Source organism: Acomys russatus, chromosome 25 (assembly GCF_903995435.1).
Source record: "Acomys russatus chromosome 25, mAcoRus1.1, whole genome shotgun sequence".
NCBI classification, from domain to species: Eukaryota; Metazoa; Chordata; class Mammalia; order Rodentia; family Muridae; genus Acomys; species Acomys russatus.
In genome coordinates, this window is record NC_067161.1 from 12,793,016 (window position 1) to 12,818,524 (window position 25,509).

General features: G+C 51.2%; 1 protein-coding gene across 2 annotated transcripts in view; it reads left to right on the top strand.

Moving 5' to 3' along the window:
- The first annotated feature begins 2,558 nt into the window (after positions 1 to 2,558).
- The window catches only part of Lmf1 (lipase maturation factor 1), a 77,605-nt gene continuing 54,654 nt past the window's right edge, over positions 2,559 to 25,509 (top strand). Inside the window, exons 1-3 of one of the 2 annotated variants that reach the window (XM_051167583.1) lie at positions 2,559 to 2,768; positions 10,044 to 10,353; positions 13,100 to 13,164. The gene's annotated coding sequence lies outside the window, so the exon portion shown is untranslated. The remainder of the gene's footprint in view (positions 2,769 to 10,043; positions 10,354 to 13,099; positions 13,165 to 25,509) is intronic. The other variant, XM_051167582.1, reaches the window with a different exon arrangement.

Here is a 25,509-nt window from a genome sequence, read left to right on the forward strand (position 1 = left end):
TCAAGTGATTGTGAAACACTCCACTTAAAGGACATATTCATAGTTTTTGTTTACTTTTTTTTTTTTTTAATTGTGGTGAAGCCAGGTTTGGTGATGCACCTCTGTAAGCTAATACTTGCAAGACAAAGGCAGGAGGGTGGCTTCAAGTTCAAGGCCAGCTTGAGCTACATAATGAAACTTGTCTGAAAGAAAGAAAGAAAGAAAGGAAGAAAAGAAGAAAGAAAGAAAGGAAGAAAAAGAAAGAGAAATTAATTCACATAAACCAAAGGACTAAGCGGCATGTAGGATATCAGCGTGGTCATGTATCCATCTAGTTTCAAAACATTCCAGAAGGAGTCTCCATATCCCCTTTTTTTCCTCCCCCACCCCTCCAAACGCCAAACTCCAAATCTGTCTTTCCCACTGGAAGTGCCTCTTTCCCAGGTTTCCTACAGCGTATCTGGCTTGTCTCAGCTCGAGGCTTTAGAATGCATCCATACTATATAGCATTTTCAACTTCATTCCTTTTTATGGGTGAATAATACATCAGTGGCATTTCAGCTAGCTCAGGCTTGCTGTCATCCTCCTGCCTCAGCACCACCAGTACTAGGATCACAGGTATGCACCATCACAGCCTGCTCCCTGCTGTGCTTCTTATTAAATTTGGGCAGAAACGGGCAAGAACACTAGCCTCTTCTTGGCTCAACTCTGCCCCGTGTGACCTGCTTGAGAGCCAGTTCCCCATGGCACCCCAGGAAGGCGGGTGAGGGCCAAGAAACTTGAGCCACAGAGGACACAGGTTCCCTGCGGACCCTTCTGAAGGGCCTCGCCCACCGTGGGCAAACCCAGAGAGGGAGCCTAGAGCTGAGTCCCAGCCCCAGCTGGAGCGCTGGATGCTGGAACAAGAGGCCCATTTTATGCTCTGCACAATGCCCCATTGTGCCCTTCTGCAGGGAGGACAATGTTACCACCGAAAGGGGAAGCTGAGGACAAAGAGCCCTTTGTGAGGATGGTCCCCACCTGAGCAACAGCACCCAGGGTCACACCTGATGGCAGAGCAGCTCTTCCTCTCCCATTCCTCCTTCATATCTCTGGCTTCCAGAAATAACCTGAGGAAGCTGTGCAGACTTGAGCTGGCCTCTCTAAACAGCTCTGCCAGCTCATCCCATGCCTGGCACATGCCAGTGAGAAGGAGAGGTAGCGGTGAGGGTTCCTGTTGAAGGACCTGGATTCAGGATACACTGGTGTAACTGCTCTTTCAGTCTCTAAAGTTGTGAGACCTTGGGCAGATGCTGCCCTGGCGGGGGGGGGGGGGGGGGGGGGGGGGGAGAGCTGGCACGTGGGAAGTATTTGTATTACCCATTGCAACATCTGTAACGGGGCATATTTCACAGCTGGGCTCCCAAGGGAGCGTTTCTGAAGAAAAAGAAAAGGAAACTTAAAAAAAAAAAACAAAAAACTCACCACTTTATAGGACGTATTTATATGCTAGCACTCCAGTATCTGGGAGCCTGGAGGCTGGGGAGAACCCCAACAGCTGCACACCAGTCCTTACCCATGAGCTGCTCACTGTGGGTGTGGCGGTAGAAACACTAATGGGTTGTTTGACCATGCAAGCATTGGGAATTTATATGTCAAAACAGCAAGAGCAAAAAGGAGATGCTAATGACAAATTGTTAAAAGCAGTAGAGATAATTCACAAAGGCACTAGGTCTGCATAAAAGGTTCCGAAAGAGGAGTGAAGGAAGCCCTGCCACTATGCCAGTTGTTCCAGAGAGCTCTGTAGTTTGCCTGGCAACCCCTAGGGCTGGTGATGGCCTCTGCCCTGCCCTGCACACTCCTTTTCTCCTCTGGTTTGGAGCACCTCTCCAGTGTCATTTGCATGCAGCGCCTGAGTAGCCCCTAACATAAAAAAAAAAAGTTAGTACTAGGCATGTGGCCTGAAATATAAGCACGGAGGAAGGCAGACCATGAGGACTGCTTGTTTGTTGTCATCCTGGGCTATATAGCTCATGGTCAATCCGAACTACTAAAAAGAAATTAAAATATAAAAGCAGAGTTGCAGATGTGTTTCCGTGGTGTTCTGCTCAGGCCACTGGTGGGTAAATTCTTCCCCTCCGAGTCCTTGATGGCCCACTAGCTCCATGCATAACTTGAGTACAGTTCCAGATCCTCGTAGACCTGTCTACTGGGGTCTTTGGGGACCCAGACAAGGAGATTCAGGTAAAATAGAAAGCTGGCTGGATTTCAGGTTTCATCCTGCCAACTGTTCTAAAACATTCTCCTAGGTGATGGGCATCCGAGAACTGCAGGGTGAAGACCCTGCTCTGCCACTGCCACAGGCCTAACCTTCCCGGCTACAAAGTGAGGAATCTGCACCCAGGACACGGACATCCGTCCACTGGCTCCTTCTCGTTGCTTCTTCACCCTGCATCTACTGAAGCCACCTCAGAGATGCTCAGCCAGACTAGAAGGTCCAGAGAAGGCGTGGAGCTTGTGCCTTGGCTGCCCTGGAGGTGGGTGTGTCGTCCAGGGGAGCCGGTGTGGTGTTTCAGACATGTGGGCGGGGCCTCCACGCGCACCGCCCTCTGTGCGCATGCGCTCAGACCGCTTGGTAATGGCTGCGCCCGAAGGGTCGCTGAGGAAAAGGAAGGTCGGAGATGCAGATCAGCGTCCAGTGTCGCCACCCTCTCCGGCTCGAGATCCCGGGGGCTCTCCAGCCCGACTGGGCACGGGCACCTTCTGGCTGACCAGAGTCGTGCTCCTGAAGGCCCTCGCTTTCATTTACTGTGAGTGTCCGGTGGGAGCGGCTGCCGCCCGCCTCCTGTGACCTGGTCCCAACCCTTGCTCGCTTCCGGACTCCCGCTAGCCTTTCTGTACGCTTCTAGGACCCTACACTTGAACCATTCTGCCCTTCTGTGAGCTCCCGGACCCCGCCTTCTCACCTACTCCGTGGCTGCCTAAACTTAAGTCGGGTCCCTGGGCGTGCGCCTGGAACCCCAACCCAGCCCCTGCCTCTCCATGGCCCCACTTAGCACAGTAAGAGGTGAAGGCACCCCCTTGCACTCTCTCTGCGTAATCCCTGGGAGTGGCTAGGCAGTGCTACCTAATTCTGTTCGGAAGGCCTAGGGGAGTTGAGGGTCTAGACCCAGCCTCGCCAGTTTGCCTTCTGTCACCCTCCCCTGATTGGACCCTGAGGGGGTGCAGCAGCTCCAACCTGGCCAGCATGGAAGGGCACCTGGCAGAGAGCCCACGGGTCTAATCAGATTCACTGGCTGGCTAGAAGTGAGTGCGCACCTGTTCCCGAGGCTCAGCCAGGTTAGCTCTGGAAGGGCTCCTAGGTCCTGCTTAAGTTCTGGCTCTGCAGACCATCTCAGTCCACTGCAGCATCCCACACTTACCTGAGCATGAAGTCCTTAGGTGGACTTCACTTCAGGCAAAGCAGAACCGAGGAACTGGTGGTCATGCTGATGTTCCCCCATCCGACCTTGGCTTTTGTTTTTTGTTGTTTGTTTTTCCTTTTTTTCTCTTTTGTTTTTTTCGAGACAGGTTTCTCTGTGTAGCCTTGGCTATCCTGGACTCACTTTGTAGACCAGGCTGGCCTCGAACTCACAGGAATCCACCTGCCTCTGCCTCCCAAGTGCTGGGTTGTTTGTTTTTTGAGACAGCGTTTCTCTGTGTAGCCCTGGCTGCCCTGGAACTTGCTCTGTAGACCAGGCTGGTCTCAAACTCACAGGGCTCCCTCTGCCTGCCTCTGCCTCTCGGGTGCTGGGATCAAAGGCCTGTGCCACCGCACTGGGTACTGATGTTTCTTTACTGTCAGCTCAGCTCCTCGCCTGTTATTCCTACCCACAGAAAACGTGGGCCAGGACATGCCCACTCACTATAGGGTGAAGCTTGAACCCCGAACTGTGGCTGAGAGCCTGTCCTACCCACACTAGTCCTGGCCTGCCTGTGGCCATCACCCAGAGGCCATGCTTAAAACTTGTGGACACCTGGCTAGTGGAATTAGCTGTGGGTTCCAAATCTTCACCCTAATTCCTACTACCTAGAGGGGTGGCCCCATGACTCTGGGAACACTGGTGGACGTGGCCCAGCCTTTTAGTAAGGGAGGCAAAACTGAAGGCTAAATCATACCCAAGGGCCAGGCAGGGGTGGGCTGGAGTGGCGATGTTTGACGGTCCTGTTCCCTGGCAGGCTTGTGCATGCTACACATTGGGCATTTTTAGGAGGAGTCACCTCGGGCTTTGTGATGTGTCCATGTGGCTCTCCTGTGCACTTCTGTGTGACAGACTGATGATCACTTCCTGCTGGGGCTGTCTGCCTAGGCTTCCACTCGTTTTTCCTATAGCTAGTGGAAAAGACACCCAGACACATGCTGTTTTATCCCATGAAGTACCAAGGGATCATGGGAAAGTTGGCAGTTGGTACTGACACACTCAGCAAGTTGAAGAGAGTCTTCAAGACTGATAAAATTGGAAAGACAGTAGCACCTGGTGGTGTTGTGCTGAGGACACTTTGCAGATAGGCTCAGAGGCTTGCAGGTGAGCAGTGTTGTCTTTGGTTAGTACCGGAGCTAGAGTTTCAGCCTGAGGCAAAAAGTTATGAGCACCTGACTCCTGCAGCTATTTCTAGTGGCTGCCTAGTATGTTTGTGTGATGGGCTTTCCTTCCTTCTCTCGTGCATACTTGAGGTAGACACATTTTGTTTTGTTTTGTTTTGTTTTTCGAGACAAGGTCTCTCTGTGTTAGCCTTGGCTGTCCTGGACTCACTTTGTAGACCAGGCTGGCCTCAAACTCACAGTGATTGCCTGCCTCTGCCTCCCGAGTGCTGGGATTACAGGCGTGCACCACCACGCCCGGCTTAGACACATTTTTTTTTTAGTTTCCCCATCTTCCTGTGTCATGGTTTTCATGGTTGTGAATGGCCCACATGTAGTTTCTTCTAAAAGGTTTCCAATCTCCCTGGACTGTGACAGGCTAGCCAGCTATTTCACCTGACTCTTGAGTTGGAAGTGCTTCTACTGTAGAAAGAGGAATTAAATACAGCCAAGTGTTTTGTGAGATTTTCAGTTTTAGGAGAGTAGGACACGCGGGTCTTTCCTTATGCAGGTTGTTTCAAAACCACCTGCTGACTGTAACCCCTGTGCTGGAAAGTCAGAGCCCCGCCTTAGCTACATAGTAGCAAGACCCTGTCACAGATAAATAAAGGTTTTAATGAAAGTGTTGGTCAGAGAACTGTGGATGAGTAACAGCCCTGTGTGGCCCTCCCATGATTCCTCAAAACTAGACCCAGAAGCTGCTTATTAGCAGCAGGCTTATGCACTCCACCTGGTGTTGCTCGGTTCCTTTCACAGCAGTCCCAGTGTGCCCATGTGCAGATGGTTAAGGATGAGCTCCACACAGGGCAGGTGTGCATCACTCAATCTTGTAGAGCGGCTGCAACAAGAAAGCCATGGAAGCGGAGGTATATCAGTTCTTGAGAGCAGTTTTCCTGCAGGGACCGCCCCAGCCACTTGAAGTAAAAATTCACTTGTCACCCTGATATGTGGCCTCCGGTCCCTGAGGATACTCACCCTGTTGAACAGGCACTAATGTGTCAACTGCTGTGCACCCCGGCCACGCATCACAGTGTGCATGTGTCCAGTGACATCATTGTCACCCACATAGGAGAGAATGCATTCAGCGTTTGGCTTAGTCAACACACTGTGAATATACCAAAGCCCAGGACCCACCTGGGGACCGCAGAGCATCAGGGTCTCTTTGGTACCTTAGTCGGTGTCTTCCAGACTCTCTTTTGCTTGTGACCATGTGGAGCAGTTCTGGCCACATGTTCTGTAGGACATGGCTCAAGTTGGGACCGTCCAGTGCCTGCTGCTGGCTAGACTCCAGTGATAGGTTTGGGGAAGATTCCCACCACTGTGGAGTTTTCTTGTCACGCTCACCCAGCACTCATACTGTCTCCAGGCATGTATCCCTGCTAGTCTCCTAGTTTATACCCAAGAGGAAGAGAGGCCGCCATCCCAGATTAAGGAGAGCAATCTGTAGCTACTACTTGGGAGTTCCGCTGGGAGGAAGATGTGTGCCTTGGTGTCTTCACTGAGCGAGTGCATTGCTGAGGACTCCGTCCCGTCTGGTTTATACCTGTTTATGCTCCTGAGCAATCGGTGCTCTTTGGCTGCCTCAGCTGTGGTCCTTGGTGACTGTCACTTGTGTGTGCTTCATCCCTTTCTTGTGCCTTTCAGTTGCTAGGGTGTCTCCTCATTTTCTTCCTTACAGCTTGGGGGTCTCCCCTGGTTGGGTTTTTTTGGGGGGAGGGGTTGTTGTGTTTGTTTGTTTTATATTTGTGTGCTACTGTAGTCATGTGGGTTTTGACAGATACACGGTGCTGTCTGTCAACCCAGCACTGTACAGTGAAATTCTCCCAGTGGAGGTGGACAGCCACTTCAACCCCACCCCCAAGCCCACCGTAGTCCTGTTTCTGCCTCTGTCAATGGTTCTGCCTTTCCCAGGATGCCTTGAAAGCAGAACCTTACAGTCTGCAGTCAGGGTGTAGACGATGACGACGATGATGATGACGACGATGATGACGACGACTCCTCCTCCTCCCCCTCCTCCCCCTCCTCCTCCTCTCCTGTCTTAAAGGTTTATTTATCTTTTTTAAATAACTTCACATCATTACCCCTGATCACACTCACTTCCCAGTCCTTCCAATTCTGCCCACCACCCTGTGACCTCTCCCCACCCCCAAAAGGAGGAGGAAGAGGAGGAGGAGGAAGAAAGAAGAAAACAAGTCCAATTTGTGTTGCCCATATACTTACTCACTAGAACATGGCCAAACTCCCCATATCCAGCTGAGTCCTTCCCCACCTGTGTCCCCTGGCAGAAGCCATTGTGGAGAGCCACACTTCAGCATCCTTATCACAGTTGTTAAGAGTCCTCTTTGATGATGTTCTGTCAGGCTGTTACTTTTGGGACTGCGGAGGGGCACTGTATGAATGGGGCAGTTTATTGCTGCTTTGAGAGGCATCTTGTCTGTGTCCAGTTTTCAGTAATTACTAACAAACTACTCTGAACATATTATGGAGGTTTTGGTTGAGCATAAGCCCCCAGTTCACCTGGGTGGATACCCAAGAACATCTGGTGGGTCACACAGACTCCATCCATCTTTGTTTAACTGCAGGGCCCTGCGTATCTTCCAGACTAAGTGCTGTTGTTTTGTACTTTCCCTGCACATGTGATCAACAGCTTTGCAGCTCAGGACCCTCCAGAGCACTTGTACTGTGGGTCTTTTCGGCCTTCTGATTGGTTGAGAGACTGTTTCGTATATCCCTGGCTGGCTTTGAACTGGCTGTGTAGCTGAGGATTACCTTGAACAGCAGACAGTTCTTCCTGCCTCCCTCTCCCGAGTGCTAAGATTGCAAGCACACACTGCCGTGCCCAGACCTCACTGGTTTTTATTGGCATTCCCCAGTGATGGTGGCACTGCACGTACTTTCCTGTATTTGTTTGTCATGTGTGTTTGTGTGTAGCAGAAAGTCTCACTCAATACTTCTTGACATCTTTTACCCCATCTCGGGCTTTCTTACTGCTCTTTAATACAAGCCCTTTATCAAATACATGGTCTGTAACATTTCCCTCCAACCTGAGCCTCATCTTTTCATTTTCTTTTACAAGTTTTAAGGTATTTTGTATTTTCGATTTTCATGAAGTCCATGGGCTAAACATTTGGTGTTTTATCTAAAACTTTTGCTGTTAAACCCAGGTCACATAGGCTGCTCCCTCCCTCCCTATCTTCCCTTTTTTTTTTTTTTAAACTCAGTCACATGAATTCTGGGATGGCAAGCGTGAGCCACCAGGCCCAGCCTAGATATTCTTTTATATTTGCCTCTAATAGTTTGGGTGTTTTGTTTTGTTTTGAAATCTGTACTATGTACAGTCTGTGCATCTTTTGGATTAATTTTCATGTAAGGCATGAAGTCTGAGGCCATCTTTTTTGCACGTGGATTTGATATTAGCTTGCTTTTTGTACTCACATGGTCCCAGCTATGGGTGAAGGTGTATTTTGATCAGTCTTGGAGGCTGAAAGTACATACACCATGGTGGTAGCTCTGGTAAGGGCCCTCTGCTAAGTCATCTTTTAAAGAACGGTGGGCTGCCCTTGTGGAGAAGAAGCGAAAGTGATGGCATGGGGCTGAGCTAGTCTAGAGACTTCCCACTGGGCTCCATGCCTCAGTGGTCCTCCAACATTGCCACAGTGAAGGACGAATAAGCCTGCATCAGAGGAAATCAGGGAGTCAAGTCACATTCAGAGTGTAGTCAAGTCACTAGAACAGTCCATGATGCCTGATGCCAAATGCTCACACATAACCAGGCACAGGCTTACATAAGCAAGCAGACATAGTACACATATGCACATGCAACATGCCTTCTCCAGGCCATGTTCCAGAAGCCCCCAGGATCCTGAGAGTCTGTACACTGCTTGTGTGTAGTTTAGGTGCATAGTTAGTTGCTTTTCTGTTGTGATGAAGCACAGTAACCAAGGTGACTTATAGGAAGAAGAATTTAGTTTGGGTTACAGTTCCAGAGGGTTAGAGTCCATCATGGTGCGGGGGAGGGGCAGGGGGGGGAGGCGTGACAGCACAGAACAGGCATGGCCGCAGGAGCAAGAAGCTGAGAGCTCACATTTTCTTTTTTCTTTTTATTAATTAATTAACTTTACATCCCTATCGGAACCCCTCCTCCCTTCTTTCCTCCCAGTCCCGCCCTCTCCCTTCCCCTCCTCTCCCCCTATGCGCTCCTCTTTGTCTTCCCCGGGAAAGGGAGACCTCTCATGGATATCAACCCGCCTTGGCACATCAAGTAGGACTGCGTGTATCTTCTTCTTCTTCTGAGGCTAGACAAGGCCATCCAGTCAGGGGAAAGGGATCCAAAGGCAGGCAACAGAGTCAGAGGCAGCCCCCGCCCCTGCTGTCAGAGGCCCCACACGAGGACCGAGCTGCACATGGGTGTGTGTGTGTGTGTGTGTGTGTGTGTGGCGACGGGAGGCTAGGTCTGTCCTGTAGATGGAGAGCTCACATTTTCAACGGCAGGCAGAAAGCAGAGAGAGAGAGTGCAGTGGAACAGGCGTGAGGCATTTCATCTCAGAACCTGTCCCCAGTGGTGTACTTTCCCCCAGCAAGGCTGCACCACCTAAAGGAACCTCCCTAAATAGCACCAACAACTGGGAACCAAGTGTTCAAATACCTGAGACTGTAGAGGACATTTCTCATCCAACCCGCGGAGGTGACAAATCATGTTTGCTACCTCCTGTGACATATGTGTGTGGCCCATGAGAGCCTTTCCTGCGTGTGTCCTCTTAAGTCCATGGGACCATTTCCTGCTTGTGACCTGTCCTGCTTAGTTTTCATTGTCAACTTGACAACCTAGAGTCACCTGGGAAGAAGGAATCTCAGATGAAGAATTGCTCCTTCAGGCCGACCTGTGCCATGTGGTAGGGCATTGATGACAATGACCGCCAGTTGGTGTGGGAGGACCCAGCCCACTGTGGGTGGTGCCATCCCAAAGCTAGCTCTATAGGAAAGCTGGCTGGGTGTGAGCCAAGGAGCAAGCCAGTAAGCAACATTCCTTCACTGTTTCTGCTTGAGTTCTTGTTCTGACGTCCCCCAGTGATGGAGTGTGACCTGGAAGTGTAAGCTGAAATAAACCATTTCCTCTCTTAAGTTACCTTTGGTTATGGTGTTTATCACAGCAACAGGCGTGTTACCATATGTCCGTGGAGCCTTTTCCTCCTCATGTGCCCTTATGTCTGTAGGACCATTACCTCTCCATACCCTCTTAACCCAAGAAGGCCTTTTCTCCTGTAGTCACGGAGGCCTGTTCTTGCCTGTGTCCCCTTGTGTCCATGGCTGTTGGTCTCATTCATGTCCACTTGTGTCCGGGGGGAGGGGGGCATTCCTGCTTGTGTCACCTGTCCTCAGGGACACAGTTTCTACTTGCATCCCTGGAGCCCATGGAGGGGTGGTCTAGTCCTACTCACACCTCCTGCCTCTGTGTGTCTTCCAGTTGTGGCCTTCTTGGTGGCATTCAATCAGAACAAGGCGCTCATCGGCGACCAGGGCCTGCTGCCCTGCAGGCTGTACCTGAAGAATGTCCAGCAGTATTTCCAGGGCAGCACTGGCTGGGGTGCCTGGAGCTATACTCCAACCATCATGTGGCTGTTGAACTGGTCAAACATGAACTTCAACCTGGACCTCCTTGCTCTTCTTGGGCTGGGCCTCTCATCCTTCGTCCTGGTGACTGGCTGTGCCAACATGATACTCATGGCTTCCCTCTGGGTCCTCTACATGTCCCTGGTCAACGTAGGACAGATCTGGTAAGTAGAGCCTGTCACCTAGCCCTTTGGACACTTATCTACCTCCTGGCCACTGACATGCCAGTGTGAGCTTGTTCAGGGGGGCGCATTACCAGGAAGATAGGCCTAGGTAGAGCCTACTGTTACCATCCAGCCAAACTCTGGCTTTTCTCTTTGAGGATAAAATTTGTGATTGTGCTTAGAGATATATGTCCCCTAGAGAATATGAGTTTTGAAGACATGGAGATAGAAACCACTGGGCAGCCGGTGGGAACACTGAGGCCGGACAGACGACTTTGAAACATCACCTCTCTACCCTTACCTTACCAAGAAGTCTTTCCAGCCTATGCCAGACATTGCACTGGGCCATGGCACAAACCCTGCCCTGATGGTGCCCTGTAGGACTAGAGATGCTGATGGAGTTTATAGGACCACCAAGGCCGGGGAGTTTATAGACCACTCACAGAAAGGCATGATGGAGAAGTCTGTGGATGTGGCCATCAGTGTCCAAGTGGATGCATGGGAAGTGGATGAGGAGGTTGGTACCTATACTGATTATTTTCTCCTTGCTGTGGGAAAATTCCCCACAAAAGCACTTAAGAAAGTGTGCGCGAGAGTGTGTGCATGAATGGGTGCCTGTCTGCATGTGCATGTATAAATGTGAGTGTGTGCGCATGTGTATGTATGTGTGCGTGCGTGCATGCGTGCGTGTGAATGCTGGGGTTACAAACGTACATCCATACCCAGCTTTTACTCGGGTCCTAGGCATTCAGACTGGGGTCTCCATGCTTGCAGAGCAAGTGTTTGTACCCATTGAGCCATCTCCCCGGCCCCACCCACGAGCCCTTCCCCATTCTCTGTTCAGAGACGTCACTCACAGAGAACTTCTCACGTAGGCTCTTTCCTGGGTTAGCTGTGAGTGTGAGCTAGCAAGTGTGCTGTCCACTGACGTAGTCCTCTGTGGACATGTAGTAACACGCTCAAGGGATATGCGCCCTGCTTCCAGCGTCTGTGGGGAAACAAGCCCCAAGCATTAATATTTTATCTGAGAACAGTATGTGTCTGCCAGGCTGGGGGATCACTTGATAGAGTTTCAGAACCACCGGGCTGTCAGCTTACTCAGTGAGTCCAGACCCCGTGGCAGATCTCAGGCTCTTGCTTTCATTGGCACACGTTACATGCAGTTTTTCTTCTTAACTGAGATGTAATTCATACACTGTAAAATCTAACTATTTAATGTGTCCGGTTGAGTATGGTGGTATGTGCCTGTAATCCCAGCACTAGGGAGGCTCAGCTCAGGCAGGAAAACTGCAAGTTCAAAACAAACCTGGGCTACAAACCAAGACTCTGTCTCAAAATGGAATAAAACAGACCAAAAATAAACTTTACAAGTCAGTGGCTTTATGTACTCAGCGTTCTAAAAACCTTGCCCTAAATTCTAAACCATTCTCATCGCAGGAGAACCCTGTATCCCTGTATCTCTGCCCATCAACTCACTCCTCCCCCCCCTCAACACTCCCAATCCCCCCCACCTGTAACTGCTTTCTGCATGTGCGTTTACATTTACACCCATGGTGTAAGTGCCCCGGGGCATTTCCTATGAACAAAATCCCTTAGTGTGTGGCTTTGTGTCTGGCTTCACCCCCAGTGTGGTATTTTAGGGCTCATCATGTGTGGCTTCTATCTAATTGTCTTTCTTTCACAATACAATAGGAGTCCATGTTTGATAGAGATGGCATCGGGGATGGGGGCACTGGGGTGCAGCTCAGTGGCAGAGTGCTTGCCCTAGTGTCTTACTTACTGTTCTATTGCTGTGAAGAGACACCATGACTAAGGCAACTCTTACAAGAGAAAACATTTAATTGGGGCCTTGCTTACAGTTTCAGAAGGTTAGCCCACGTTCACCATACACGCAGGCTAGCACTGGAGCAGCAGCTGCTATATGTCCTGACCCCTAGGCAGAGAGAGAGCCTGACTTAGCATGGGGTTTTGAAACCTTAGAGCTCATCCCCAGAGACCTCGCTGACACACTTCCTCTAACAAGGCCACGCCTTCTTTTTCTCTTTTTTTGCTTATTTGAGACAGGATTTCTCTGTATAGTCCTGGCTGTCCTGGAAATCATGGCCTCTAACTCAGAGATTCACCTGTCTCTGCCTCCCACCTGCTGGGATTAAGTCGTGCGCCACCACACCCCGTTTAACACCTCCTAATCCTCGTAATCCTTTCCAATAGTGCCACTCCCCAGTGACTAAGCATTCAGATATATGAGCCTATGGGGGCCGTTCTCATTCAGACCAGGACACCCAGCATGTATGATGCTCGGGTCCCAGCATCCAAGCACCAGGCATCTTCCCAATGTGACTTCAAAGTGAAGGACACAGCGGCAGCAGAGCCCACCTCATTCCTTCGACCTCTCTCCCAGTGACCTATGTCAAGGTACCCAGGCACCCTTGAGCTTCAGATCCTAGGATGTAACGTTTGCAGTGGCAGCCAATCAGAATCAGTTTTCAGGCAGGAAAAACAAATCTTGTGTCTGCTCACTCTAGGGCATCTGTTGCTTGCTGGCCCTGTCTCACCCAGCTTTGCGTACTCCATGCCTGGTAGCAGGTCCTCCTGGAGACGGGTCCTCCCATGCCCCACACTGCCCCCACACTACCCTGAACTCACAAGTGGGTTTTCCTCAGTGGGTAAACATAATGGTTTAACATACAGAACCAAGCCAACATGTTAATGATCTTCCTTTTTTTTTTTTTTATGTGTGTTTCAGGTATTCTTTTGGTAAGTGACAGTCATGCAGAAAAATCTCTGTGCGGGCTTGCCTTGTGTGTTGGGGTATGTATCTCTGCATTTCAAGGGCGCTTATCTCACGTTTAAATACTTGCTGCTGGCTCAGGGTATGTGGGTGGCTCTACAGTTTGCTAGCAGGCTGGTGAGTCTCGACAGGTTGGCTCCGGGTAGAAGTGGATGGTTAGGGTTGGTCGTGACTGGGGGCTTCCCAGTGAGGTGCTGGGGTGCCTTTAGCAACTGCTCTCCATAATAATGGAGCTGCTGGGCTGGAGAGATGCCTCAGAGGTTAGGTGCACTTAATGCTTTTGTAGAGGGGCCAGGCTTGGTTCCCAGCACCTGTATGGCTCACGACCACCTGTAACTCTAGTTCCAGGGGATCCAGTGTCTTCTTGCTTCTGCAGGCAGTAAATCTTGAAAAGAAGATTGTTGGTGTGGTAATACACCCCAGTAACCCCAGCACTTGGGAGGCAGAACTCTGTGAGTCTGAGGCCAGCTTGGTCTCCATAGTGAATTCTAGGGCAGCCAAGGCTACATAGTGAGACCCTGTCCCAAGTAATAAGATAAAAGCATGGAGTTACTGAGGGCCAGAGAAGGTACTTTGGGAAAGTACAGGAGGTCCTTCCCCCGTGTGTGTCTTATGAGTGTCCTGTGGCCCACTGAGCTGCACACAGGTGTGCTTGTGGAGAAGGGAGTTCACAGCAGAGAGCACTGTCCAGGGCACTGGTGCTGATTAGGGAAGCACTTTGGATCCTCTCAGCCCACAGCAGGTGACAATCACCAGAGTGTGGCTGAGGGTGGCCCCCAAGTGGCCTGGAAGCTGAGACCTGGGGACTTACACATCTGTAAATTGACCCAACTCTAGAGTCCTGCAACAAAAGACTAGGATGCTCTGTCAGGGGAGTGTGAGGGGGTGGGGGAGGAGGTCTTTACTGCCCTGCAATTCTATGGCCCAAAGACCCCATAGGAGGCACCTTGAGCCCACTTCAGCTTCCCCGTGTTGTCCGTGTCTCTGGGCCACATCTTGCCTAGCCTATGTGGCTTCAGCCGTGAGGTCTGAGTCCCAAGCCATCGTCTGACCTATGTTCTTAGCCTCACATACTGGGTGTGCGCTGCGTGCTGGAAAGGGCGATCCACTGGCAAACACAAGACCATCGGTCTGCTGCCCACTGTAAACGTTTCCCCTCATTGTTAGTTCGCTGAGTAGGCAGATACCTGTGTAAAGCAAAATGGTTCCGACTGTGCTGACTGAGCCTTTCCCACACAGCTTATGGCAGGGCCAGTGAGGCTGGTCAGGACACAATGGTCCAGCATGTCCATATCTGCTCCTTGTTTCTTGTATCCAAGTTCCCCGGAGAACCCTGTGTTCTCCAGCGCTTCAGGGAACAAAACCCTCTTTTCTTAGTGAACTTTGCTTATCTGAAATTGCAACAAGATTATTTTCTCTATGAATATTGAAACCTTGAGGCCCTGGCTCCGGTAATCTGGATAGGATCCCTGCTCCTTGGTGCAGAGGATTCTGGCAGTTACTGGTAAAATCGAGTCTGAGGCACTCTGGGCGCTCCCTGCCAGCCCTCCCTGGAGCAGTGGCTGTGACACAGGACTGACACGATCAGGCCTGTGCTTGGCAGTGGCTGCCCCATCTTGGGATCTGGGCACTGGGGTATCCTTAGGGTTCAAGGCACATAGTCGGGGGTTGGGGGTGAGATATAGAGGGACCTGAAATTCTGGATGCACAGCTGAGCTGCAGAGGCTGCACAGTGGAAGACCTTCAGGCGGTAACTTCAGGAACTTAGGAAAAAAACCTCTGCCCAGTCACCTTTCATCTGCATTCTTTACTACTGGTGCCCAGCAGGCTCTGTCTTACCTGGTGGCACAGGGACCTAGAAGCCTATGGTGTCACTAAAGGCCTGCCTTCCATCGTCTCTCTTGCTATCCCAAGGAGCAAAGGCCCATTTGGGGAGGCAATGCAGACCAGGCATCAGATGCGCTGGGTTAAGACTTTTCTAGAAGGGCTGGCGTGAGTGTTCCATGATTAAAAACACTGGCTTCTCTTCGAGAGTACCTGGGACCCAATTCCCAGCACCCATTTGGGGGCTCACAACCATCAGTAACAGCAGTTCCAGAGGATCCGATGCCCTCTCCTGGCCTCCATGGGCACTGCACACACATGGTACACAGATACGGATTCCAGGCAAAATACCCATACACATAAAACTATAAAGACTCTTGTGGAGGCTTCTCTACTCCAGCCCTGTGTTGCTGCCCACAGGAGCTGACGATCTTACAGTGAGCACTGCCCATCATCCTGGCTGTGTGCTCTTAATTGCATCAGGCATCTCTGTTTTACAAGGAGACTTCAGTGAATCAGGAGCTGTAGTGGGGCTGCCTGCTGATTCTCTGCAGGACTCGACCTCCCCCACCCCACCCCACCCCGGGAACGGCATTTTGAAATGCACGATCTCCAGAGCCACATGTCTAGTGTGTGGCAGCTGCTCACCATGCGCATTATATCTGTATTTGTATCTATTTAATCATTTCAAGTTAGGAGTCTTACTGTGTACCTCCACACCATTTTCAAACTCTTTATCCTCCTGTTGCAGCCTCCCAAGTGCCAATTACAGGCCTGCACCACCATGCCTGACTTAACATGAATTTCTTGTGTTAGTTAAAATGGAATCAATACAAACACCCATGCCTTAGCCCCACCGGCCATGCTTGGAGTGCTTGGAAGCTCTGCAGTGCGGAAGGCACGAGCTCAAGAAGAGTCTTTGGCAGGGCTTCATGGAGGACACCCTCCATTCAACTAGCAAAGGGGTTTCGGGCGCCCTTTTTCTTGGGCAAGGGTGAGCGGTACCCCACATGGCAAGCGATGTGTGGGCCTAGCCTCTTCTGTACACATCGCCACTGTCAGTGAAGTAAAGTCCCATTTTTAGTCCTTCCTTCACCTCAGACGATCCCACTTCCCCCAAATACTAAAGTTTTCGTTACTGATTTCTTTTTTTGTCTGTCTCTGCAAGTGGCCCCCTTTAATTATGGCCACTTTGGGTTCCGTTCCATCACCTGCCATGATCCCAGCACTGTGCTCCCATTTCTAGACAGCTATGGTTGTTGAGTGAGCTGGAGGTGTCACAGGAGCCCACACTGTTGGTCATCTGCTCTGTCTTCTTTCCTGCATTCAGCTTGCCTTGGCAACACGAAGACCAAAGACTGGATTGGCAAAGAATTCATCCCATACCCTGTGGGTATAGGGCACATCTGTCCAGGGGGACTGGGCTTCCTGATGCTCCTTCACCTGGCCTTCTGGACCGCCCACTATCCTGTGCTTTGGAAACTGCGGCAGCCCGCCAGGCTGAGCAGCAGGGCTTCAGGTCTCCGGAAGGACAGGGCTGCTCTTGGCAGGTGCCATCCCGGCACACGCAGTACCCAGTGTGAGTGCCAGCCCCCCAGTGTGAGTGCCAGCCCCCCAGTGTGAGTGCCAGCCCCCCAGTGTGAGTGCCAGCCCCCCAGTGTGAGTGCCAGCCCCCCAGTGTGAGTGCCGGCCCCCCAGTGTGAGTGCCTGCCCCCCAGCCTGATGACTGTCTCTCAGCATGACCACTGTCCCCAGCTCGGCCACTGTGTCTGGCATGGCCACTGTCTACCCTAGGCTCCAGGCCATGCTGAGCTCTGTGTGTAGTGTGAAAGGATTTACACCAAAAGGACTGCAACCTTCTCTCTGAGTCTTGGAGTCCCATGTCCCACCCTCGGGGACTGTTCTGGCTCTAAGGGCTATTATGGGGAGAAATGGAACTGGTGTCTATCCTGTTGTAGGAGCTGCCTGCTGACAGGACTGTGAGAGAAGGGCACGGTGACTCCAGCCAAGTAGCACAGCCTCCTCCAGTCAGGAAATCTGGCCTACTCCGAAAGCCTCCAGGGTGTTTTAGACCACGAAAAGACATGTTTTGAGTTCTTTGGTTGTGTTTTCTGTAGTGATGAGTGGGATTAGGCCTTGACTTCCAAGTGATGCCCAGACAGTGTAAGCTGCACCTACCATTCTCTCTGCCTGGGCCCCTTGGGATGCTGGTTTTTAGTCTGCAGAGGCCACACTGACTCTGGTGACTGTAGGGAAGGGAGACCAGGCTGCTGTGTGAGTGTAGCATTGTGAGAAACCCTGTGCTTCAGGGGATCCCTCTAGTCTCGGGGGCCTAGAAGCCTTTGGTGTTCCCTGGGTCTCCCACCACCACTCAGGCCAGCACACATCAAGTAGTCTAAGGATATCCCAGGTGTGAAGGTCCCCGGGACTCAGAAAAAGATTCTAGAAGACCCCCGCGCCTTCTGTGTTTCAGCGCAACACTGTCAGGATAAGAATTGGACACTTTACCATTCGAATGAGTCCGGGTTCCTTCATTTCAGTAAGAAGCCGTGCTGATAAGTGATTAGTTTGTCCTCAGCCGCTGAGGACAAGGACAGAAGTTCTGCTGTGTCAGCTGCCTGGGCACAGTGTCCGGGCATTTGGGCATCTGCCTTGGATCACGCTCAATCCATTAGCTGTAAACACGACAGAAGTGTGGGGGCAGCTCTAAAGCATGTAACCCAAGGAAGCTACAAGCCCCTGGGTAAGCTACAGGGCAGAGAGGCCAGGTGTCAACAACCATAGTTCTCATGCAGCCCGGGGCCGGGGGAGGGGGGTAGGGAGGGCGCAGGCAGCATTGTAGGGTGTACAGCAGGAATGGTATCCATGGATTATCTTGTGAGCTCTCTTCTTTGCCACCATATCTGCATTTTTTTTCCCCAAGTGGATGCAGCTCTTAATGATCTGGGGAGCCTTGTTCTTGCCAAGTAGAGAGTTCTCTCTCCCGTCAGGCCGTCCCCTGGCAGGCCCCGGGCCACATGGCATGTTTATATGGCCAGGACACTTGTGTCTTTTCTTCATGGCAGCACCTCCTGCCAGCCGTTGTGAATTAAATGCTCCACGTGACCCTTCACCCTTGCCGCTCTTAAATTCATGCTTTAAAAACAGCTTAATGAGGGGTTTACTGGCCCAATTGGAAGTTTTTATTAAGACCCATTAGTGAGGGAGCAGAGGCTGCCCGCCTGCAGGAAGTGATTAGCACAGCGGCCTGGCCCAGCAGCTTCCATGAAACTGTTTCCAGACCTGTGGCTGACACTGCCCCGGCCTGCATCTCCCCGCTGCTGCAGTTTACAGTCCCTCAGTCTCCTCCCAGCCCTACCACTCTAGAAAGCAGTTTCCTTAATTAAATTATCCTCACAGTCAGAGGCAGCCTCGATGGCCAGGCCAGGTTAAGCCCACAGGCCGCCTCCACCAGCAAGTCAACCCTATGTCTCCTTCCTGGGGCCTGACTATGTTGACTTAACCTCTTGGTGTGTCACTAGGAGAGAAATAGCCAGAGTTCATTTCCGGAAAATGTCAACTCAAGATGAGAGCAGGCTGTCTGTCCCAGTACCATGCATGTCCAGTCACATCCTTCACAGAGCCCACAAAAACCTAGTTCTGCCATGTGAGGGCCACTGTGTGGCATGTTGGCCTTAGACTGTCTCAATTAGCCATTTGGTAGTGGCCTAGGGTCGGTGTTTACCCAAATGGGGCTATGAGATCATATTCCCACATCTCTCCCCCTCTCTGTGTGTCTCTCCCTTCCCTCCCTTTTCTCCCCTCCCTAGTACTATCCACCCCCCCCCAATTTAATGACAATCACTAATTGAATCTAAAAGAAAATGTTTCCATATATGATGCGATGCTAAGCCTTTAATCCTAGCAGCCTGGAGACTGAGGCACGAGGAATGCTGCTGTAGTTTGGGGCCAGCCTGAGTTGCAGAGTGAGAGCCTGTCTCTAATTGCCTTTAATCCCCACACTCTGGAGGTGCAGGCAAGTTCAAGGTCGTTCTGAGGCCAGCATGGGCTACTAAGCCTTTTTCCTTATTTCCTTGTTGCTCACTCTGAGTCTTGTCTGGCTTCCACTTCCACTCCCAAAACATGGTCCCCCTTAATGAACAGAGTCCTGAGACATCGAAAAAGAGCTGTTTCCACTAGAGTCCTGAGGCTGCTGGGTGGGTTTTATCTGGAATTCTTCCCCGCTTGCCTCTTAGTTTTATTTTTGCCAGGTTTGTTTGGAAATGGGGTGTCGGTCCGGTCCTGCCTTCCCCATCGGGGTAGAAAGTTGTCTCCATCCCGTCACTCTCAAGGACCGCTGAGCCCGGTGGCCTTAATCTAAGTCTCCCACGATAAGGATCTATCGGACTTCCGAAACTACCTGTGCCTGCCGAGTGGCCTCACTCCCAAGCCGTCTGTCTGTTCACCTCGCTCTCTGGCGTACCCTCTGTCCATGTCTTCCAGCACAACGTCCATCTCTGCTTGTTTCTATTCGCCCCCCTTGGACAGAACAGGCAGAAACTTCTTGAAAGAACTGGTCTTGTTTATCAAATTTGTAAGAGTTTAAATAAAAAATGTGTTTTATGATGCTGGGCACCTGAGGGTTTGTGCAGTGCTCCACCCTCAGCCCTAGGCGGTCAGCGGTGTGTCCGAGCGCATCAGACTCACTTTTGTAGGTTGTCTTCTCCTCCTGGAGGGAAAGGGCTTGCTCTCCGGTGCCTTGAGCTGACAGCCTAACTCATCCCCTTTCCGCCTCCTCCTCTCTGATAGTAGCGGCACATACACAGATGACCAGTGCCCTCTAGCTGTGTCCCTGCTCCACCCAGATGACAGCCTCTGTGGCTCTGTAACCTTCGGCTCTGATGCTGCTTTCGACAGGCGCCATCTGGAGAGATGGAGAACAATGCTATGTGTGGAAGGTGTTTATACATTATCTTCTGCTTATTGGCTTCTGGACTCTTTGTACTCTGACCTAAAAATTATTCTTTTGGTTGTCAAAAAGGAAAAGTTAGGCCCGTGCGTGGAACACATAGCGTATTCCAAACAAAACTGTGGTGCTTTGTTTTACCTCTGCTTACCCAAGGTGCTGCTCTCCAATAAATCCCCTTATCTCAGCACTTATTCTGGTATTTGCATCCATATTTCTCATTTAAAACAGCTGTTATTTGTATGTGTGTGCCTGTGATGTATATGTGAGCACGCATGTACTACAGCACACATGTAGAGGTCAGAGGACAGCTTTGTGGAGTTCTTTGTTTCCTTCTGCCTTTATATGGTATCTTGGTTTCATGTCTGTGACTATCATAAGCTATCATGACCAAAGCAACACAGTGGAGGAAACAGTTTATTCAACTTACAACTCCAAGTTACGATCCATCATTTTGGGGAAGTCAATGCAGGAGCTCAAACTTTTGTCACAGGATACCCACAATCTAGAACAGAGAGCAAGTAAATGCATCTGTGCTGTCTATGGCTGTCTATGGCTTCCAGCTCACCTTCTCTGCCCCCACCCCTAGGAGTTAGGCTCACTTGTTTCTTCTCTCTTGGTAGAGAGAGTCCAGGGCCACAGCCTAGAGAATGGTGCCGCCAGCAAGGGGCTGGTTCTTCTGCATCAATTAGCTGTCCCCATAGACTCGTCCACAGGCCAACTTGATCTAGGCAGTTCCTCAGCTGAGGCTCTCTCCTCAGGTAATTCTAGGCTGTGGCAAGGTGATATCTAAACCATCTATCGTGTGTGTGTGTGTGTGTGTGTGTGTGTGTGTGTGTGTGTGTGTGTGTGTGTTGGAGATCAAACTCAGGTCACTCGGCTTGCACCTCTGAGCCATCTTGCCAGTCCCTGGATCTGTATTTCTAATAAGGTGTGCACATGGCTTGCTCTCTGTGTGTCCCTTTCAGACTTGTTTGTGTGCTGTCTCTCAGGAGTGACAAGGATCCCTAGCAAGCCCTCAATGCTGTTTTCAACATCTTAACATAACTATGCCACAGGTATAATTTTAACACTCTATTTCAGCCCAAAGACCAAGAAGTGATTCAGATATTGTTGTTACTGATTTGTCAATCCCTCCATTCCTGTGTCTGTGCAAATATTATTGACTGTTGTGCCAAATAGTGAGCCACACCTTTCTGTCCACCTTTGTCCTGGAGTTGATAGTTGGCCCTTCTTTGGTGGGTTAGTTTTTCATCTCTGGTCTTAACTTACCAACTTATTCTAAGTTTTCCAGTGCAACTGCTTAACCCCTCTTGCTATTTTTATTTTACAGAAAGCACGTTACACAATCTATCCCTCTTTCCACACTGTGATGGTTTCTCTTTGCAGCCTCTCTGGTCCCACTTGGAGTAGGTGCATTTCAGACATTTGGGTTGGGAGATAGTGGAGCAGGTTAGCTGTCTTTGCCAGATTCTGCTCCACTAATTGACATGCCCCTCCCTGTGTTCTAGAGATCCTTGTGATCCACAGGGGTTGGTGTCATGCTGGGAGCACGTCTCAGCATCAGCAGCCACTTTGTCCACTGCCACCTCCTTCCCTCTGCTGACCCAGTACAGTATTCTTTGGAAGAGCCATCTGTCAGCCCTTTGCATGACCGCAGTCACAGGCGACACCTGAAGCAGCTGCTCAGTGGGATCCTCAGCTCTACTTTTCCAGCTTGCAACTGTTTGTGTGAAGCAGAGCAGGCCATCCTGCATGCATATTGCCCGTTAAGCTCCTCCCTGCCACCCCCCCCCCCCATGCAAGTATTGTGTCCTGGCTACATCAGGCAGCCGAGAGGCTAGAGAAATCCTTTGGTCTCTTCAGACACCATCCAGACTGCCAGCTGGCCTGGCACCCCCAGCACCTGGTGCCGTGTCCCCTGTGCTTCCTGGCTCCCAGGCTCCTTGATAGCTGTGGTAGAACACTGCCAGCAAGCCTGACCCTCGCCAGTGTGAGGAACAGGAAAGAGACTCTGCTGGCTGCCCCAGCTAGTGTCTGCATGCCAGTGTCTGCAGCAAATGCTTTGATGTTCTGAAACAGAGACCCTTGAATAGGAAGCCGTACTCCGTGCTGCCACAATAGCAGCTCTTGTGTGCGCATTTGAGGGAAGAGATGGGCACTGGTGTGGTTTGGCTACTGCTAATGTCTCTTAAGTGTGAGCAACAGGCCCTTCTTGACAGTTCTTGTGCCCCGGTCCAGCATGCTATGCTTCGTTCGAGGTATGATCCCTACGTGTGTTGCAGGTGTTGCCTGCCTTTTAGACATGTATCTCCATAGCAGGCAGTGGCTGGTTTTCTGTTTGGTCCTCGCCTGCCATGTTGAGCATCTCTAGGGCATCTGTAGGCTGACTGTGAGGGGGAGTCAGAGGTGAGGTGAGCTTTATTATTCTTGCTATGGTACGTTCATGACGTGTGTGAGATGTGCGTATGTAGTGCAGGTGCCCGCGTGCCACGGTGGGCACGTGGAGGTTAGAGGACAGTTTTCTAGAGTCAGTTCACTCTTCCACGCAGGCTCCGGGGGTTGGATTTAGAGTCAGCCTTGCACAGCAAATGCTTTTACCCCCGAGCCATCTTGCCAGCCCCCAGAGGTAAACTTTTTTCCCTATTTATTTATTCAGTTTACATCCTGGTCATGGCCTTGTCCTTCCTCAGCTCCCAGTCCCCAGAGGTAAACTTTTGTGTGTTACCTGTGGACACTTTACGGTTTCTGTATTGGTTGCCCACCCCTTCCCTCTGTGCCGAGGACTACCAAGCAAAGATTCTCCACCCCGCTACCGACTTTATGTCCTTCACTTTTACCTACCTGTGAGTCTCTGTGTCTCTCCGTACCAGCCTCTCTTCCTGACACTGCCAGCCCCTTGAGGCGGAGCATTACCCACTTCCCCACCATCCCTATAGCAAAAGCCCTGGCCTTGTGCAAAAAGAAGGTGCCTGTGTGTGTCTTCCCCTAGAAAGAAGTGTATGCCACTGTCAGGGCCACTGGCCTCAGGGACAGGGCATAACCCAAAGATAATGGCTCTGTCTCAGCTTTGTCAGCCAGTTAAGTGGATACCCACAGTAAGTGGCTTAAGCCACTAATGGCCCAATGCAAGATGATGATCAGAAGCCACACACACACGCAGCAATGCGGCACACACCACCTTATTGAGTAGCAGCCACTGTGGGAGGTGTAGCTTCTGCTGGTTACGTGACAGGACCTCTCTGGCAGCCAAGGGCCAGCAGACTTCTATGTTGAGGCTCACCTTCCTTCCAAGTTGCTTGCAAGGCTAGAGCTGCAAGCTCCTCTTCCTCCTGACTCATGGTAGTCAGGTGTGTGCCAGCTAAGCCACCAGGGGAGCCAATACCATGCTGTAACACTAGCTTTGCACTTGGAGAAACAGTGCCAGCCTCACCTTAGAAAATGAACTTACAGTGCATGCAAGATGTCATGGCCAGCAGCCAGGAACCAGGAGTGCATGGGCCCTGCAGCTTGTCTCTCTGCAATGGGGTCAAAGGTGTGAGGAACCATCCCTAAGTTCATAGTAGGACAAGGACACTTCTAAGGCTCAGGCCTGGGACACTGACTACAAGTCAGCTCCTCTGTCCTGAAAAGCTGTGTCGTCACAGCAGAGTCACCAGAGTTCTTCCTGGCAGGGAAGTGCACTTCCTTAGGACAGCACAAAGGGCCACCTGCTCCAGGACTGCCCTGGAGCCATGTCAGTCAGCCATGTAACTGGGAGGTTCTAGGCTGTTTTCTGTGTTTCTGCTGGCAGTGTTGGGGATGGGGGCAAGGGTGGGTCTTCAGGAAGTAGGTATAGGATGGCAGGGGTCTAGCTAGCCTATCCCCCACCCCTGGCTCTGTCAGCTTGTCCAGAGATCTCCCTGCCTGTTATGGCCCCACGGACTGGTGTGATGAGGTAAATGGAAGTGTAAGGGGGTAGTCATCTGTGATGTGGGGGCCGGGCTACACAGTGCCTAGGTGAGGAACTGACAACCCAGGAGAAGTGGAGTCTTCGTTTGAGCTTCCAATGCGGGGATTGGCCTGGTGAGCACAGGGCCAGTGGGCATGGTCCTGTTGCTGAGAGAGGTGAGAAGTTGTCTAAAGGATGAAGTCTGGCTTATATTAAGTGCCTTTCCAGTCCATCTGTGACAGGAAAGGATGCCTCCCTACCTGACTTAGGTAAGTGGCTGCTCTGCCAAAGAGGCTCCTCTGCCCTGTCCTGGCTGAAAGCCTCCCATGAGAGGGCTCAGCCCGTGGTCACTGGGCTCTGATGTTGCTGTGCCTTTGTGTGGTGATGCAGAGCATTGTGGTGATAACAGCAAGGTGGCTCATTTAGGGCAGATAGGAGGCAGAGGCGGAGGGGGCAGTGGGCATGCACTGGTAGGCTTCCTTCTGTCTTTGCTCTCTGGGCCCTGGCCTCTCTTGGATGGTGCTCTTCACACGGGGATGAAGGCGCTTCCTCAGTTGCTGCCTGTGTGCCAGTTCTCTCTGGTAAAACCAGGGCTGTACCTCACTAATCTCACAGTGCTCAGCTGGAACGTGGAAGGGCCAGCTTGCCTGGGATGTGGCAAAGAACGTGTGTGTCTATTGCTACCACATAGCCCTCTCAGATGCCAGGACATTGTGAGGTAGGCTTGGCTCCTAGGAAGAAAGGAGACCCTAGGATAGGTATAGGGAGGAGTGTGGGTCATGGGCACTGGGCACTTCCTGTCTGGGCCATTTTCCTGTGAGAATTATGTCATCTGATTTAGCTTAAATGTGATCCTTAGCTGGGCATGGTGGCGCATGCCTTTAATCCCAGTGCTCTGGAGGCAGAGGCAGGCAGATCTCTGAGTTCAGGCCCATCCTGGTCTACAGAGCGAGTTCCAGAACAGCCAGGGCTACACAGAGAGACCCTGTCTCCGCCTACTCATCCCAAGAAAAAGGGATCCTTTCACTAGTCCTCCAAAAGAAAGCATTTCTGGACATTTCTCCTGATAGCACTAAGAATGGGATGCCTTGGGCTGTCAAACTCTGAGTAAGGCCGTGCCACGGAGCCCTAATGTATGGCTGCAGTGCACCACACACATACCCTTGTCCAGTTATGGCTCCTGGGAACACACTGGACTAGTCAGCTATTCTTGTGCAGGCTGGGTCTATGAGTTGGGCTGTCCTCTTCAGACCGCCTATCCTAGCACCAATGTCAGTGTCACTGTAGACCTGCAGGAGGGTGGGGCTAAAGGAACTGCAGAGGTTGGGGGGGGGGAGCAGTGTCCACCCTGGGTTCCAAGAAGGGCTCACAGGACTGCCCTGGCCTCTGAAATGAAAATATGGTGGTGGCATATTTTCTGGCCAACTTTCCAGGCAAACTGATCCCTCCCTCCTTTTGTTCTTGTTGTTTGTTTGTTTATTGAGACAGAGTTTCTCTGTGTAGCCTTGGCTGTCTTGGACTCGCTTTGTAGACCAGGCTGTTTTTAAGAAGGAGAAGAGGGGCTGGCCAGTGGTGGCGCATACCTTTAATCCCAGTACTCGGGAGGCAGAGGCAGGTGGATAGCTGTGAGTTTGAGGCCAGCCTGGTGTGAGGGGACATCCCACT